Below are 17,683 nucleotides of genomic sequence, written 5' to 3'. Positions count from 1 at the left end.
TAAGATCATTACATATATCCATATTACAATGATATTCCATGTCGTCTTAAGACCAAAACAAAAATATTTAATCCACAAATCATCCCGGTAACATGTAGAGAACACGTTAACATGATATCAGTCCATAACCTAGATAGGCACCAGACCTAATCTGGGTCCACCAAGCCAAAGCAATGTCTCCAATCAATTGAGGCACAATCAAGGATCACCTTCTGCATTCTGAATTCCATCTAGAGGCTGCACCAACACCACTTATGCATTCGTCAAAGATTCTTAGTAAAATGTGCACTGGTTGAACCTTAAACCTTTACCCATAACACAAGATCTTCTACTATTAACCAAAACCTGTCTGTCGGTAACCAACCATAATAGCTAGTGTTGACATCAACGATAAAACATCAAAGCAACACATAATAAATTCATCCATATTGCCAATAGAAGACATGCAACTAATAAGGTATGTTTGATTTCACAAGTTGAATCGGTATCAATAATTGAGGCATGTAAAGATGAATATTGGTTGAAAGCTATGGAAGAAGAATTAGATCAGTTTGAGAAAAATAACACATGGACTTTGGTTCCCCGACCTAAAAATAAAAATGTGATTGAAACTAAATGGGTTTTTAGGAATAAATTGAATGAGGATGGTCAAGTTATAAGGAATAAGACTAGATTGGTTTGTAAAGGATATTATCAGAAGGAAGGAATTGATTATGGAGAAAATTTTGCACTTGTAGCTAGGGTTAAAGCTGTAAGATTATTTCTTTCCTATACTACTTATAAAAACTACAAAGTTTATCAGATGGATGTTAAATGTGCATTTTTCAATGGAGATATTGATGAGGAAGTTTATATTGAGAAACTTAATGGGTTTTCACTATTAGATGATACAAATATGGTTTGTAGGTTAAGGAAAGCTTTATATCGATTGAAACAAGCACCTAGAACTTAGTATGCAAGATTGGATAAATATCTTTTGAAGCTTGGTTTTACTAAGGGAAGTGCTGATAGTAATTTATATTATAAAATCATTGATGATGATATACTGATTATTGAAGTATTTGTTGATGACATTATTTTTGGAGGTGAAGATAAGTTATGCATAGAATTTTCTAAGAATATGGAGAAAGAATTTGAGATGTCTATGATTGGTGAGATGAAATTTTTCTTAGGTTTGCAGATTATTCAGACTGACAAAGGTATTTTTATCTATCAAACTAAATATGCTAAGGAACTATTGAACAAGTTTGGTATGGGGGATTCTAAACCAGTAAGTACTCCTATGGTTACAAGTGAGAAATTGACAAGAAAAGATGTTTATGCACTGGTAAATCATACAAGATACAAATCTATGTTTGGAGGTCTGCTTTATTTGACTCGGACTAGGCCTGACATTTTTAATGTTGTTTGTATTGTTTGAAGATTTCAGAGTGATCCTAGAGAAAATCATGAGATGGCGGTGAAAAGAATTTTACATACTTACAAGGTACATCAAAATATGGCTTGTGGTACCCTAAGGATGATAACTTTACTGTATGGGATGGAGATGTTGATGACTGGAAAAGCACTTCCGATGGAGCTTTCTTTTTTGGAAAGAAGTTGGTTTCATGGATCAGTAAGAAACAATTATGTACTTTTTTATCTACTATTGAAGTTGAGTATGTTGTTGCTGCTACTAATCGTACACAAGTTTTATGGATGAAGAAAACATTGAAGGATATAAAAGTGGATTGTGATGCACCGGTAGTTATTCACTGTGATAAATCTGCTGCTATTGATATATCAAAGAATCTGGTATTTCATTCTAAAACAAAGTACATATATATAAAGTATAACTTTTTGAAAGAAAAGGTGGAAGCAAATGAAGTTAAACTAGTTTAGGTGAACACTAAAGAGAAGATTACAGATATTTTCACTAACCTTTGCCCAAGGAATCATTTGAGTACCTAAGAGATAGATTGGGAGTTTCTGCACCTCTGGTAGAGACTTGATTGATGCATTTTGGCATCAATCTGACATGCACTATCAGAGATACTATTCATTTCAGCACTCATGTGGGATGCTACTGCTCAAGGGGAGTAGTCAACTTGGTGATTCAGTGGTTTATGTTTTGCTTTGATATTTTTGTCAGATTTCTAGCATTGATGTCAAAGGGGGAGTGATATTTATGTGAAAAATAAAAAGAAAGGGGGAGAGATATTGACATTCAGAGCTATATGCGGGAGTTTGTTGGTTGTCTTCCATTTGGGGGAGACTTGTTTGGCATTTATTGGTGCTTAGATGTTTTTCACATCTAGTGTTTCCATCAATGCCAAAGGGGGAGACTATTGGCCATTTGGTGGAATTGATTATGTGTTGCATTTATGTTTTGTCATTGATGCCAACACTGCTATTTGGATGCTTTACCGACACCCTTCTTGTCCTGGTAGGATGAGTGGTTTCTGGTTGATTTGGATCCAACATGATCTAGTAGGCTCCAGTATAGTTTGGTGATGGAATTGGCTTGTTCATGATACTCATACTCATATTTGGTCAGTTGGTTTTTGTCTGGTGATCGGATGCTATTGTGCTTTCTTGGAAGCTTTGTTTCTAGTTCCGGCGAGGGTTTCACCGATAGAGATTTTTGTGGAGATCTTTGATAAATTGCATAAGTGATGTTGGTGCAGCTTCTGGTAGAGTTTCAGGATGTTGTTGGTGATTATGTTTGAGACTTGACAGATGGAGATTATTGTTATAGTGTATGGACCTATACTAGGTCCCGATTGATCTAGGTTATGGACCGACTTTAATGTAACGTGTGGATTGGACCTCTAGATGTATTTCTCAGATGTCTTATGTGTTGGATATTATTTATTTGGTCTAAGGACAACATGGTTTGTAATTATGTAATTGGTTTATTGTCTAGTGGCTGACCCAATTGTTTATGGTCGAGGGTTTGTATATATAGATGTAAGATCTCATTGTAGATCATCATGGTTATGTTAGAGGTCATGGTCAAGGAATGTAATGTGCGAATAATGTAATATCATTTAGGAAAAGGATTTGGTTGATCATTGGAGATCGAATTGGTTTTATGTAAGATGATTTAGTCCTTGGGTATTGAGCTTAACCGAAACTGTACTCAGGCATAGGAGATGCTATCTTTTGAAGTTCAACACTTCTTCGAATTGTAGTTTGGATTTATATGTAGTCAGTGAGGCTCCTTTTGTGATGAGCAGTGTGCTCTAGGTTGTTGGACTTTGTGGAAGTGTAGGACCCTCAATTGTAATTCACATACTTACTGTAGACGTATTATCTGATTGTGGGTAGGCTTCCCACCATGGTTTTCCCTTTACCGGGTTTTCCACGTACAAATCTTGGTGTTATGTAGATGACTTTTATTCTGTGATTATTTTTTATTCTTAATTAGTTTAACTGCTATTCTGGTATTAATGTTTTAGGTTCCAGTATTAAAGTTTAAATTGCTAATGGTTCTGGTAATCTATGACAACTGATTCAGCCCCCTCCCAGTTGTCTTCCATTTATTTGAAATATCTAACAGTTTTGGACTCCACACAATGAGGTTACATCTTTCATGTGTTCAATAGGTGTGGTTTGGTCTTCTCCAGTGAAAAAATGAAAGATTTAAAGGGATTCTAAATATATATCATCATGTTGAGTAATATTCAAAGGATTACCTTGGTTAAATAGGATAAAAGATGAGCTCTGGGTAGGGCCATCAGATTTCTTGGTAGAGGATTCCTTAGAGGATTTACTGGTGGATTTTGTTACAAACACTTGATTAGTTGTCATTGATGTCAATCTTGGTGATACAGGTTGGTCCAGATATTGTAGTGTATAGTGTTTGTGGTGTATGATGAATGATGAGTATGTAGAATCTTGGTGTTGCAAAAAAATGGAAGATAGGTATGTATGTATGAAAGGAAATTAGCAGTGGTTGTAAGTATATTACCAATGTAGTATGTTTCTCTAGAATTGTGTAGTGTCAGTATGTGGATATGTTTCTTGTAGTGTCTGATTTTTGGTGTTATTTGTGGAAATCAATTTCTTGCTTCAGATGAATATGCTTTAATGATATTGCAGTCTAGTGATATTGAATTGATAGTTGATAGGATTGTAGTGATCCACATTCTTGTCTTGTTTCAGATATGATAATACATCTTTTATGTGTCAGTTGTCATTTTTCAAGGTTTCTATATTTAAGTTTTAGTGCTTCAAAAGTCATGCTCTGAATGTTGTGCTACAAATATATACATGACTGTGCAGTGTTTGATAGTTCTATGAGCTCCACTTTGTTGCCGACTTTTGATATCTGATGTTAGTTTTGTTAATGATCTATTGATCATGTCTTTAAATATTTCTATGTTGAAGTGGATAATGTTATTTGTTCTTTGGTAGTGTGTTCTTGTAGAAATTCAAGATTATATTCATTCCAAGTTAGGCTGACCTTGAATGTTTTTATTGTTTTTTTGCTTCGATGATAGTAACATGTGATCTTACCATTGGAGTATCTTTGGGAAAGTGTACTTGAGGCCAACTTGATGTATATTCTTATCGTCACACACACACACACACATATATTATGTTTGGATATATATAAGAGAGTAGAGAAGAAAAGGTGATGAGTAACATAGTGTGTGAGTTGGGTGAAGAAGGATAGTTTTTCTGTGATAGTATTTTGAGTGTGAGTAGGTAGATAGTGAATGAGTTGCAGAGTTTCTTAACTGGATCTACTACAAGCAGTTGATGTGTTGTCTAAGAGTAACAAGAACTAATCCCATGCATATGTAGATGCAATTTTCTCAACTCATTCTTATTCTTTTCTTGCAACGAGCCTTTGTAATCTGGGAAGTGAGCCCTTCAATAGTGAGCCTCCTTTTTTATTCCCATATTACTAGTTATATTATCTTGAGATTTAACCCTCTCCATTATTTTTCCCATTTGATTTTTCCACGTATAAAAATTTGGTGTCTCTCTTATGGTTATGTTTGTTTTGGATTTCATTTCAATTGCTCATATCATTTCATGCTAAGGTTAATTGAGATCAAATTTAGTTTCAAAATTTTTGCGTGTTTAATTTGAGGAATACTAATTCACCCTCTCTCAATATTTTGGTCTATTCAACAATTGGTATCAGAGCATGGTCCCTTATTGCTAGCTTAACCACTTGAGGGAGATCTTGATCTAAACAGATAGATCCTTTGGATATAACAGGAGAATAATATTCATGAAGAATTGAAGACATCCCTTGAAGATCTAGAGAGTGTTGAATTTGAGAATAAAGATTTAAAATAAAATCTTAAAGTAACAAATGAATGTGTGAAAAATCTAGGAAGTCATATTCAAAAGTTCAAAGCAAGGCATCAAAAAGTTAATAAGGAACTAAAACAAGAAAATGAAACTATTGTGAGTTTGAAGCAGCAGATTGAAGAAAGAAAGAAGGTGGAAGAATTTCAGAAGGATAAATTGATTAGAAGTCAGAAGAATGCAGGAAGTTGGAACAAGAAATCATCAAACTGAAGTCAGAAGAAAAATTCAGTGAAAGAAGTGCATTATTGGATAAACTCTTAACCATGCAAAAATATCATAAGGACAAGTAAGGATTAGGCTTTTCCAAAGAATGCTCAAATTAGAATGACAAAAGCAAAGGCAAGGAGAAGGTGGAAGCTGAGAAGAATCCTGAAGATTCATCCAAGGTCCAGAATCCAGGACCTATAGCAAATAGACCTCTCATTCATCAACCTAATTCTCAAAGGTACCCATCATTCAATGGTTATTATTTTTAGTGCAATAATTTTGGATATAAAGTTGTAGATTGTAGAAGTAAAGTAAATTAGAATACTCAATGCTTTATCTGTAAAAGTTTTGGACATAAGGATAATAATTGAAGTAATCAAGTTATGAATAGAAGCTATAGACCATTGGTGAATGGTGTAAATGGATCACATATAAATAATCCCTTTCAAGGTTTTTGTCACATATACTATAAATTTGGTCACAAAGCTAATCAGTGCAGGTATAGAACAATCTAGTAAAATCAAGACAAAAGAATATCAAATGTTACAATTGCAACAAATATGGACATTTTTCTAATAGATGCAAGAATGTGAATGCTCTGGTAAAATCAAATATACCTAAGAAGAAGAATGCTATGGTATGGAGAAGAAAAGATATGACTAAGTCTGTTGCACCTGAGTCTAGTGTAGGTATTTGTTCATCAAATTGATCTGATAGCTTTGGCTTAAGGGGAACTTGAAAGAAAGATCTATTTGTGCCCCCTCTCATGAAGGAAATGCATGTGTTGGCTTGCAAATGCTAATAAATGTTGGCATTGTGTTGTCATTTATGTCAAGCGGCATGGGATGACCACCGATAATAGAGATGTATGTGCAACACAACTATGAAGAAGTCTTGCATATCCCCTTGTGTTGCAGAACACCAGTAATGGTAAGGAAGATGACCTTAGGAGTCACTAGTACATTAGGTTAATGTTTGACTTGTGTGATGAGATAGAAAGGTGTTTTGAGTGGTTGTTTGTGATGAAGAGGCAAAATGTTATCTGAATCACATCAACACTGAAAGAAAAGGATGAACCGACATGCTGTGAGGATGCAGAATAGTAGGACTCCCACTAGATGAATTTGCAATCATCTTGAGAAGAAAATACTGACAGTGAATATGCTCACATCATATGTCGTCATTTACCAGTTACTATTTTACATGTAATGTTTATGGCCATAAGGAAAGGGAGTGTAGAATGAGATCTAGAAAGGATAATGTAGGATTTCATAGAAATCATGCTTACAGGAAGGATTTATCCAAAAGCAGATACATGCATGTCCTTTCTCCTAGTTATGCAAAGATTGTTTGTCATAACTACAATGGATCTCGTCATAGAAAGTTTGAATGCAGAAAGAGGAACCTGCTATCACATGGAGGCCAAAAAAATGGCCATGCTCTGCAGAAAAGTGAAAACAAAGCATATGGAAGGCAGAGACCTGCATGGAACCAAAGCAGATATGTCACTGTAGGAGTAAGAGGTCCACCAGTTCTAGTTGCTAGTCAAAGTAGCATGACCAGGAGAAGATGGTCAAACCGGTATGAAAAGAGATTCCCCAAACATCAAGTTGGGATGCATGTTGTGTGATACTATAGCACTATTTTTGGTTGTAATGCAGAGACCAGAAAAGAAAGGGCCCATTAGAAGAAGAAGGAAAAACTTGCTCCCAAGTCCATAAGTGGGGAGAAGAATGAGATTAAGCAGGTATGGAGGAAGAAGACCATGGACCAGCTTTGTGCATTTAATGCACATGTGATATCTTCTATAGTCTAAAGGAGATGCAGGATTGTAGGGGGAGTAGCACATTGAATTTATCATTCACCCCCTCAGTAATGAAGGCAACATGGAAAACCATGTTGTTGCTAGTATGGAGGAAGAAGAAGATGACAAGTGTGTGTAGAAGTTGCCCTGTCTACAAACCTACCGATCAGTGTTGGATCACCATTGCATGATTCAAAGTGTAAAGGTTAATGATTGGTATCAAGTGTTAACTGGTATATGCAGGATGCCACCGACATGAATGCAAAATAGGTTATGTAAGACAATGACGTTGGAAATCATTGCGATAACCCAGGTAGCATGGAATATTGAGTTTATGTCTCAGGTGGTATTGGAAATGCCCTAAATGACATATGTTTGCCCCGTGGTTGATCAGGAAGGCTTGCATGCTTTTGGGATAACTGGTTTTTGATTCCTAGCATAATGATAACATTTTCTGACATTGTGTAAGTCCAGGATCATGTCATAAGCTGCGATGGATACAATGGAGCTAAAGGATCTTCAGGTGACCACTTATGCACAACTCAATCGGTATATGGTGAAGAATGGAGTTCCAGTATTGGACCTAACTGGTAATATGAATCTGAGATGTATGAATCAGGGGGAGTTCAAGTGTTCAGGATGCAAAGCAAGCATGCCTAAACTTGAAAGGATACTGATTGCCCAAACTATAGAAGATGGAAATTGTAGAAGTGTTGCAGGTTGATCAATAGGTGAGTAGTATTCACTGACAAATCAATAATTGGTATCAATCGTTTTGTAAATTGTTCTCCAATAGCATTGGACTTTCATACTCTATTGGTGTTAGTTGATGGTTATGTTCCCCATATCAAGTGTTGTGACTTGAGAAGATGGAACAACCAGTGATAAGATAACAAGTGGTATCAAAGGAAGTGTTACATCCAATGAAGACAAAAGGGAAAAAATTCTATCAATGACCAGTACATACAAAGAGAAATAATATCCTGATAGTGCCCTTTGTCATTGTGTCAAAGGGGGAGAAGGAATTTTGTAGTATGCCAAATACTAAATTTGTTGACATCAATGCCAAAGGGGGAGATTGTTGGCATTGTGTTGTCATTGATGTCAACCGGCATGGGATGACCACCGGTAGTAGAGATATATGTGCAACACTTATATGAAGAAGTCTTGCATATCCCCTTGTGTTGCAGAACACCGATAATAGTAAGGAAGATGACCTCCAGATTCACCAGTATAGCAGGTTAATGTCTGACTTGTGTGATGAGATAGAAAGGTGTTTTGAGCGGTTGTTTATGATGAAGAGGTAGAATGTTATCTGAATCACATCAACACTGGAAGAAAAGGATGAACTGGTATACTATGGGGATGCAGAATAATGGGACTCCCACCAGATGAAGTTGCAGTCATCATGAGAAGCAATGACTGATAGTGAATATGCTCACATCAGTTCTCATGTGCCTGTTTAAAGATATGCTGCACAAATAGGGAACTCACATGAGCAGATGACAGGGTGTTACTCCACCAAGTAAGTGGGGGTTATCTCCTATTTGCATTGAGTGCATTATAGTGTGGAGAGATAAGAGTGAAGAGGTAAAGGAAAGCACTTGAAGGATCACATTGGATCTACCGATGAATTGAAGGAATGCCCTAAGTGCTTAAGATCAGGGTTATGCACTAAAGTGAAAAGAGAAGGCATGATTAAGATGCCAGTATAGCGGAAGTGTGAAGTGTTTGTCACCTTGACAAACTGGTAGAGGATGAATAGATGTAAACATAGGAATCTAACCTCACTGAAAGAAGATAAGAGTCTTGTGAAGGTTGATGACATGGTGTTATCAAGAGTGGTAACCAGTAAAATGGTTGAGACCAGAAGGGTTGGCAAACCGACAGAAGTAAGGAATCGGTAGGGTGGTTGGTCGATGATCCTGCTTGGACCGACTTGAGGTGCCAAGCTAGAAGATAGTCGATATGGATGCCACATGGAGTGAACATGGAAAACCCGCGTTTGGATAAAGATAGACTATACATCGACAAGGCTATTGTAGGGTTGGTCAACTTTAATGAGAAGTCACCCAAATCACGGGACATGTTGCAGAGCTATTGTAGGGGTTTGAGGATTGAGGTCTGGAAGACAACTATGAGTCAGCTAAGAGAAATTGAGAAGATCGAGGCGATGAAGGAAACAACATGACAAATCTTTCATGATTGACCGAGGGATTAGCTATGAGGGTAAAAAGCAAGTCGCCAGAAATGGAAGGCCTGATCTAGGAGATGTGACTATGGCAGAGTTGTGCATTCAGATGTCAGAAATATCAGATCATGCAAGATTTGATTGGATTTGGTTTACCTCAAGGATGGTGAGAAAACCCTAACCACCCAGTTTTTGAATTGGTTTTTGGAGGGAAAACCAGTCTATAAGTAGATGACAGAAGAGGAAGAATTATGTTTTTGAATAGAGGAATATTGTGTGATTATGAGGTTGAAGACTTCTGGAAGCAAGAACAAATTAGCCAGGTGCTCAATGAGCATCTGTGAAGAGAGTGGAAGTGAGAGAGAACCAGGTTGAAGCATTCAACCGGTTGAAGGGAAGAACTGGTAGTGTTCATATTGGGAGAGCAGAAGCGAAGGAGGCTGAAGAGAGGTAAACTGATAGCACTTATCAGCAGAGAAGCAACAGGTGAAGACCAGCAGAGAAGTGAGTCGATGAAGTAGAGAAGGCATCTCACTGATAGAACAAGATATATATAATTGTTGCAAGATTCACTTGTTACAAGATAGCCACTTATGTATTTGATGTTTACATTGTGAACACTGAGTTGTAGCTCGGTGCAGGGGTTGTAGCTCCTTGTATTGGTGCCTTAAAGTTACGGGTTGGTTCTCTTTTGGGTTGTAGCCCATAAATTGGGTAGGGGTTGGTGCTCCTTGGGTTGGTGCCCTAAAACTTTGTAACAGTGTTCTATTGTAAGGTTGGATTGGAGCAATAGACTCTAGCGACATTGCTCACCAGGGTTTTTCCCATCTTGGGGTTTCCTCATATATACTAGCGTTATGTGATGTCTCCTTGTGAGTGTGTTTGCATTTAAGTTAGTTTTCTCCCTAACTGGTAAGTCTGCATTGAGTTAAATCTAGGAATTGGTGTGTTCATCAATTACTGCAAAAGAGAAAAGATATTTGAGAACCACTGATTCACCCCCTCCCCCTCTTAGTGGTGCATTGTGTCTAACAGTAAAGTTGATGTTGTTGGTGTTATGTACTGGTATATTTCATATGAGTACAAAACTCAATTGACATCACTATGACAAGACATTTATTGGCAACAAAACCAAAGGTACAGTGAACAAATTAAATATCTAACTTTCAAGATCATTTTGCATTATGTGTTAAAAAGTTTTGAAGAGGAGAAGGAAATTTAAATCAGAATCAGTGCAAAAGGTATTTTTCATATCTTTTCTCTATGGATCCTCAAGTGTTAGTTCCAAGAGAATCTAGCAATAAAAATGTTTGGAAAATTGAAAGAGTGTAATTAGAGGAATATAATCATGAGAAGATTAGGAATTTGGGAAGTTCTTTGTCAGATAAAGAATTACAAAAAATATGGGAATTAGGAGACATAGGCTTGAATATTTGGAGCAAATTTTCATGCTTTGCAGGTGAGGATTCCATCATGTTTATTTTAAATCATATTGAGGATGATCATATGATGCTAGAAAAACCCTATCTAATTTCGAAGGAAGTGATATCAACTATTTCTAGTCTATATGATTTTGGACCTATTCCAGTGAAGAAATCTATCAAGAACAAATAATTTGAAACCCTAACTAGTGTCACAAGTAGTCAATGAGCATTGATAACTAATACAATCATCAACCCTGTATTGAGGTATGTTGTATACGGAATTTCTTACAAAATTTGTTTTAGAAATAAAGAAGGATCAACTTCGGCAATAATAATATATATTGCACATCAAATGGTGAAACATAGACAAGATTTTGATTTGTGATAGTTGTTGCAGTCATAATTAGTAGAGAATATTACTTTGATAAAAAGTGTAGATTATCCATTCTAGTTTGGTTCTTTGATCATGTGCTTAATGTTTTACTTCACAAAATCCTTGCCATTGAAAGAGAATGTTATGTGGAAATCGAATGTTACAGTGGGAAAGTAAATTTTTGGGTACCTATATTGTTTGGCAAAGAGAGATCAGGTATGCAAGAATCATTTCATGAAGCTTAAAAATGTTGTTATGCTCTAGTTTGATTCCTAGCATTGTGAATACTCTTGAGGAGATTCCTCCCTCTGATGGGAAAATTTTAAATAAAATAACTAATGTGTCTCCTTTTGAATTGATGAAGAAGATAAAGAGTGAAGAGAAGAAAAAGATAATTTCCCTTGATGATCTTGAGTCATATATAGAAGCTAAGGGAAAGATGATTTTAGTTGAGAAGAAATAATGTAGTATGGATGAAGATGATCTTTGGTGTGTTGTTTTTTTTAAAAGTTTGCTTGGTGAAGTAGATGGCTTGAAAAAGGTTGGAGATTTGTGGCTTGTGTGACCTTCATATGATCAAGATAATATTGAAGAAGTTTTAGTTGATTATTTTCTCTAGAGTAATATTTCTTTGAACAGTATTGAAAATATCCTCCTAGGTTTGAAATGCTTGAAAACCATATGAAGCAACCTCCTAAAGAATCAGGTGAAAAAGATAAAATTCAAGAAGATTTGGAGAAGAGGTGTGTCTATGCTCAAAACAAATTGTTTGAATGCATTAAGGAAATGAAAGATTGTATTGGAGAAGCAGTTAGAGTGTACAAGTATTGTCTTTAGTGACCTATGGCTATGGAACATTTCAAAGCTAAAATTGATTCCATTAAGTTTAAGTTGAATTCCATGGATAAATCATTTGACATTTTCAGTCACATAGGTGGTGAATAGAGATAGAAGATAAACTCTTTAGACTTTGACATATATTTTCAAATATAGAAAGAAGATGTCGTCAATATTATTTACAAAATGAAGGAGTTAGAGTAAGCCAGATTAGAACATTTTTCCATTCTTCTTATTGAAACAAAAAAAGTGTGTTATGAACCCTTCCATCCTAAGTTCATTATTTGAAATATTTGATATGATGATCATAATGATAGTTTGGGTGTGAGTCTTAGTTTGACAATTAATTCTTGGAAGATATTTCTTCTGAAACTCAAAGAGAAGTACAAGAAATTTTTTCAGGTGAAGCATAATTGAAAACCCTTTTATAGTGCAATTTTTGGTAACCTTCTTGTTTCCCTTTGTCCTTGATGTCAAAGGGGGAGAAATATGGTCATTTATTTATCATTTGGAGAAAAAATGTGTATTGGAAGGAGTATTGTGAATTAAGGAGAACTGAGAAAGCATTATCTAAGGGGGAGATATGATAGATAAGTTGTAAGTGTTTTGCCCTCAATGAAAAGGGGGAGTTTGTTAGAAATTTTTTGATTGGTTGTCATTGATGTCAATCTTAGTGATCTATATTGGTTTGGATATTGTAGTATACAATGTTTGTGGTGTATGATGAATGATGAGTATGAAAAATGTTGGCAATGTAGAACAATTTAGTATAGGTATGTATGTATGAAAGGAAGTCAACAATGGTTGTAAGCATGTTACCAATTTAGTCTATTGATCCAAAATTGTGTAGTGTCAGTATGTGGATTTGTTTCTCATAGTGTCTTAGTGTTGGTGTTGGTTGTGGAAATTAGTTTCTTTCTCTGGATGAATATGCTTAAATGATATTGCAATTTGGTGATATTTGGTTGATAGTTGACAAGATTGTAGTGCTCTGGATTCTTGCCTCATTGCGGATGTTGGTATTATGGATGTGTTGAATTAGTTTTGTCATTGACGTCAACACTTATCCTTCTGGAGATATTTGGTTATGTTGAACAAGCACATTGTGTTCACCGGCAAGTTCAGTGACTTATGCACAGTCACTGATATATTATTCACCAATAGGTTATATTGTTCACCAACACTAAGGATGACTTGTTATCATCAGGAGATCACCTGTTTATGTTGAAGAAATGTTTTGGATTCTTGGTTTTGGTGTTTTGGTTATTGGTCTAATCGGGTTGACATATTTGATGTTACCGGCAAATTGGTCTAGGTTATAGACCGGTATGCATGATCTATTACAGATCAGCACGACATGTTATGAAGATGATTTATTGATTGGATATTGTTGTAGATGTATTGAGACGACATGATACATCACATCTTGACTTATTTTTAACTAATTTAATTGTAATATTCTTAGTGAGCCAACCTACACATTTGGTCTTAGGTTTTGGTATATATGAAAGATCTCATTTGTGAGATAAATATAATGGATATGTGATGGTATATCGTATGTAAGGTTATAACATGGTATGTGAAAATATTGAAGATCATACCATAGAGAAGGTTCAAGGTGTTAAGACTCAGAGGCCACTGAGAGGGGAGGGCGCTGAATCAGTTCTCTAATAATTTTTACCCAAATATAACTTAATCAAACTTGATACTTAATACTGGTAAACCAAACTTAATGTCGGTAAACAAATTAACAATTAATATCAATACCGATGAAACTTAATGCATGAAATAGAATGAGAAACAACATCCACAACACGTAACATAGATATTTGTATGTAGAAACCCTGTAAGGGAAAAAACCATGGTGGGAAACCTTACCCACAATTAGATGATACTACTAGAGATAGCATGTGTATACAAATGGGGTCTGCACATGCATAAATACCAATCACCTAGAGCTCACTTCTCAATCACAAGAATGGGAGTCTCACTGACTATAATTGGATGATTAAATCCAGTGATAATGTACTGCTCAAAGTAGCATCTTCAATGCTGGATTTAGTACTGGTTAAGCTCTGATTATCTCCTTCTCTATGGTCTGCTCATATGATCTTCAATATTTGCACATACCATGTTACAATACCATAACCATATACCTTATACTTATTTTTCACTTCTTCCTTACATTATCTCACAAATGAGATCTTACATATATACCAAAACCTAAGACCAAATGTGTAGGTCGGCTCACTAGGAATATTACAATAAAATCAATTACAAGTAAGTCAAGATGTGATGCATCATGTCGGCTCAACAATAATACCAATTGATTAAACCATCTCCATAATGTGTCATGCTGATCTGGAATAGATAATGCATGCCGGTCTATAACCTAGACCAATTTGTGGGTAACAACAAATATGTCAACCGGATTAGACCAATAACCAAATCATCAAAACCAAGTCTCCAAATCATGTCTTCGACATAACCAAGTGATCTCAAGATGATAACAAGTCATGCTTAGTGTCGGTGAACAATATAACCTGTTGGTGAACCAAATATCGGTGATTATGCATAAGTCACTGAACTTGCTTGTGAACATAACCAAAGATCTCCAGAAGGATAAGTGGTGATAAGTGTTGACATCAATGACAAAACCAATGCAAAATATCCATAATACCAACAATCTCCCCCTATGGCATTGATGGCAACACAAGATGGAAAAACCATCTAAGTGCCAAAGTAGAAATACCAAAAATAAAAAACCAATAATCTCTAGAATACATCAGTACTAGAAATCAAAATACAAATGCAGAGAGTATGTATATCTCCCCCAATGAATAATCTCTCCCCAAAGGATAATGTTTTTCCATAGATATCTCTCCCCCTTTGACACCAAATGCCAAAGCAATACAAATACCAGATACACCCAATTCATAGAACTAATTACAAATACCAACTACTCCCCCTGTGAAGTAGCTCTCCTCCATCAAATCTAGAAAAAGATTTCTCTGTACATTCTGTCAGTTTGATGCCAAGCATCAACTGTCTAAGTCTCTACTGGTGAGGGTATAACCCCAAGCTGCTCTCTGAGATATTCAAAAGTTTCCTTAGGCAAAGGCTTAGTAAAGATGTCTGCAATCTTCTCTTTAGTATTCACATAAACCAATCTCACTTCTTTTTCTTCAACATTCTCTTTCAAAAAATTGTATTTGATAGAAACATGTTTAGTTTTAGAGTGAAATACCAGATTCTTAAATATATCAATTGCTGCTGAATTATCACAATAGATGATTACAGGTTCTTTGCATTTTACCTTTATGTCCTTCAACATTTTCTTAATCCATAATACCCGATTATAATTTGTTGCTGCTACAACATATTCTGATTCTGCTGTTGATAATGATGTACACCTCTATTTCTTGCTCAACCATTAAATCTACTACCAAGAAAGAATGCCCCACCAGTGGTGCTCTTTCTTTCATCTACATCTCCTGCCCAATTAGCATCAGTGTATGCACATAAGTCAAAATTTTCATCTTTAGGATACCATAAACCAAGATTTGTCATGCTTTGTAAATACTAGAAAATCCTTTTCACTGCTGGTTCATGATTTTCTCTAGGATTACTCTGAAATCTTGAAATAATACACACTGCATTCATTATATCAGGTCTTGTTTGTGTCAAATATAGTAAAACTCCAATCATAGATTTTTATCTTGTCGGATTAACAGCAGCTAAACCATCCTTCAATGATAGTTTATTAGTTGTAGTCGTAGTAGTACTTACCGGTTTAGAGTTTTCCATACCAATTTTCTTCAGTAATTCCTTCAAGTAGTTTGATTGACATAAGAATATACCTTTGTCAGTCTATGAAATTTGCAATCCTAAAAATAATTTTATCTCCCGAATCATAGACATTTCAAATTCTTCCTGCATCTTATTAGAAAAGTCTTTACACAATCCATCTTCTCCTCCAAAAATGATGTCATCAACAAAAACTTCAATAACCAAAATGTCTTCATTAGTCACTTTGAAATATAAGTTGTTGTCAGCATTGCCTTTAGTTTAACCAATATTCATAAGATATTTGTCCAATCTAGCATACCAAACTTTAGGAGCTTGTTTCAATCCATATAAGGTTTTCCTTTATCTACAAACCATATCTTTATCATTTGTCAATGAAAATCCATCTTGTTGTTTAATCTAAACTTCCTCTTCAAGATCACCATTCATAAATGCACATTTAACATCCATTTGATATACTTTATAGTTCTTGTGTGCTACAAATGCAAGAAATAATCTGACTGCCCCAATTCTAGCTACCGGTGCAAAGGTTTCAATGTAAAAAATTCCCTCTTTCTATGAATGTCCTTTACACACTAATCTTTCTTTGTTTTTGATTACCTTACCATCTTTATTAAGTTTATTTCTGAATACCCATTTAGTTCCAATTACATTTTTATTTTTAGGCTAGGGAACTAATGTTCATGTGTTGTTCTTTTCAATTTGTTCCAATTCATCTTCCATAGATTTAATCCAATGTTTATCTTCACATGCCTCAATGACAGATGCTGGTTCAATTTGAGAAATTAAACATACCTCTTCATTTACCAGTCTTCCTCTTGTCATAACTCCTTAATACTTATTCCCAATTATCTATCTTTCAGAGTGATTCAATCTTACATACCTAGGTGTGTTCACTTGTTGCATTTCTTCACTCACTATAGAATTCTCTGATTATGCCGGTTTGACTGGATCAACATTCTGTACCAATGCACTCTTTATAGGTTCATTTGTGATTATCTCAACTGTCAGTTCAGAATCCATAGACCTTGAATTTCTTCTAACATGTTCATCTATCTTCACATTTGCACTCTCAATGATTTTCTGCAATCTGTTATTAAAACATCTATATGCTTTTCTCTTAGATGAATAACCAAGAAATATACCTTCATCACTTCTAGGATCAAATTTACCAATATACTCATCTCTCCTAATGTAACATTTTCTTCCAAATATTCTAAAGCAATTAAGAGTAGGAATATTACCAAACCATAGTTCATAGGGTGTCTTACCAATTTCACCTTTGATGTGCACTCTGTTGAAAGTTTAAACTGATGTATTCATTGCTTCTCTCCAATACACATGAGGTATATTTTCTTTTAGCTACATCCAGAATAGTTCTATTCTTCCTTTCCATAACTCTATTTTGTTGAGGTGTCTGGGGTGGTGATAGTTGTCTTCTAATTCCATTCACTTCATAAAATGTATTGAACTCCTTAGATGTAAATTCACTTCCTTGATCTGATCTTAAACATTTGATTTTTTTACCGGTTTCATTCTCTACAAGTGCTTTGAATAATTTGAATTTCCCAAAAGCTTATGATTTCTCCCTCAGAAAGGTAACCCAACATATTCTAGAGTAATCATCAATGATTAGCATAAGGTATCTATCTCCTTGTAGATTCTTGCGAGACCACATAAGTCAGTATGAATTAAGTCAAAAACATCATTGGTTTTCTCAAATCTTGAAA

This window comes from Cryptomeria japonica, chromosome 2, assembly GCF_030272615.1.
Source record: "Cryptomeria japonica chromosome 2, Sugi_1.0, whole genome shotgun sequence".
NCBI lineage: Eukaryota > Viridiplantae > Streptophyta > Pinopsida > Cupressales > Cupressaceae > Cryptomeria > Cryptomeria japonica.
Note: the sequence above shows the minus strand (reverse complement) of the source record.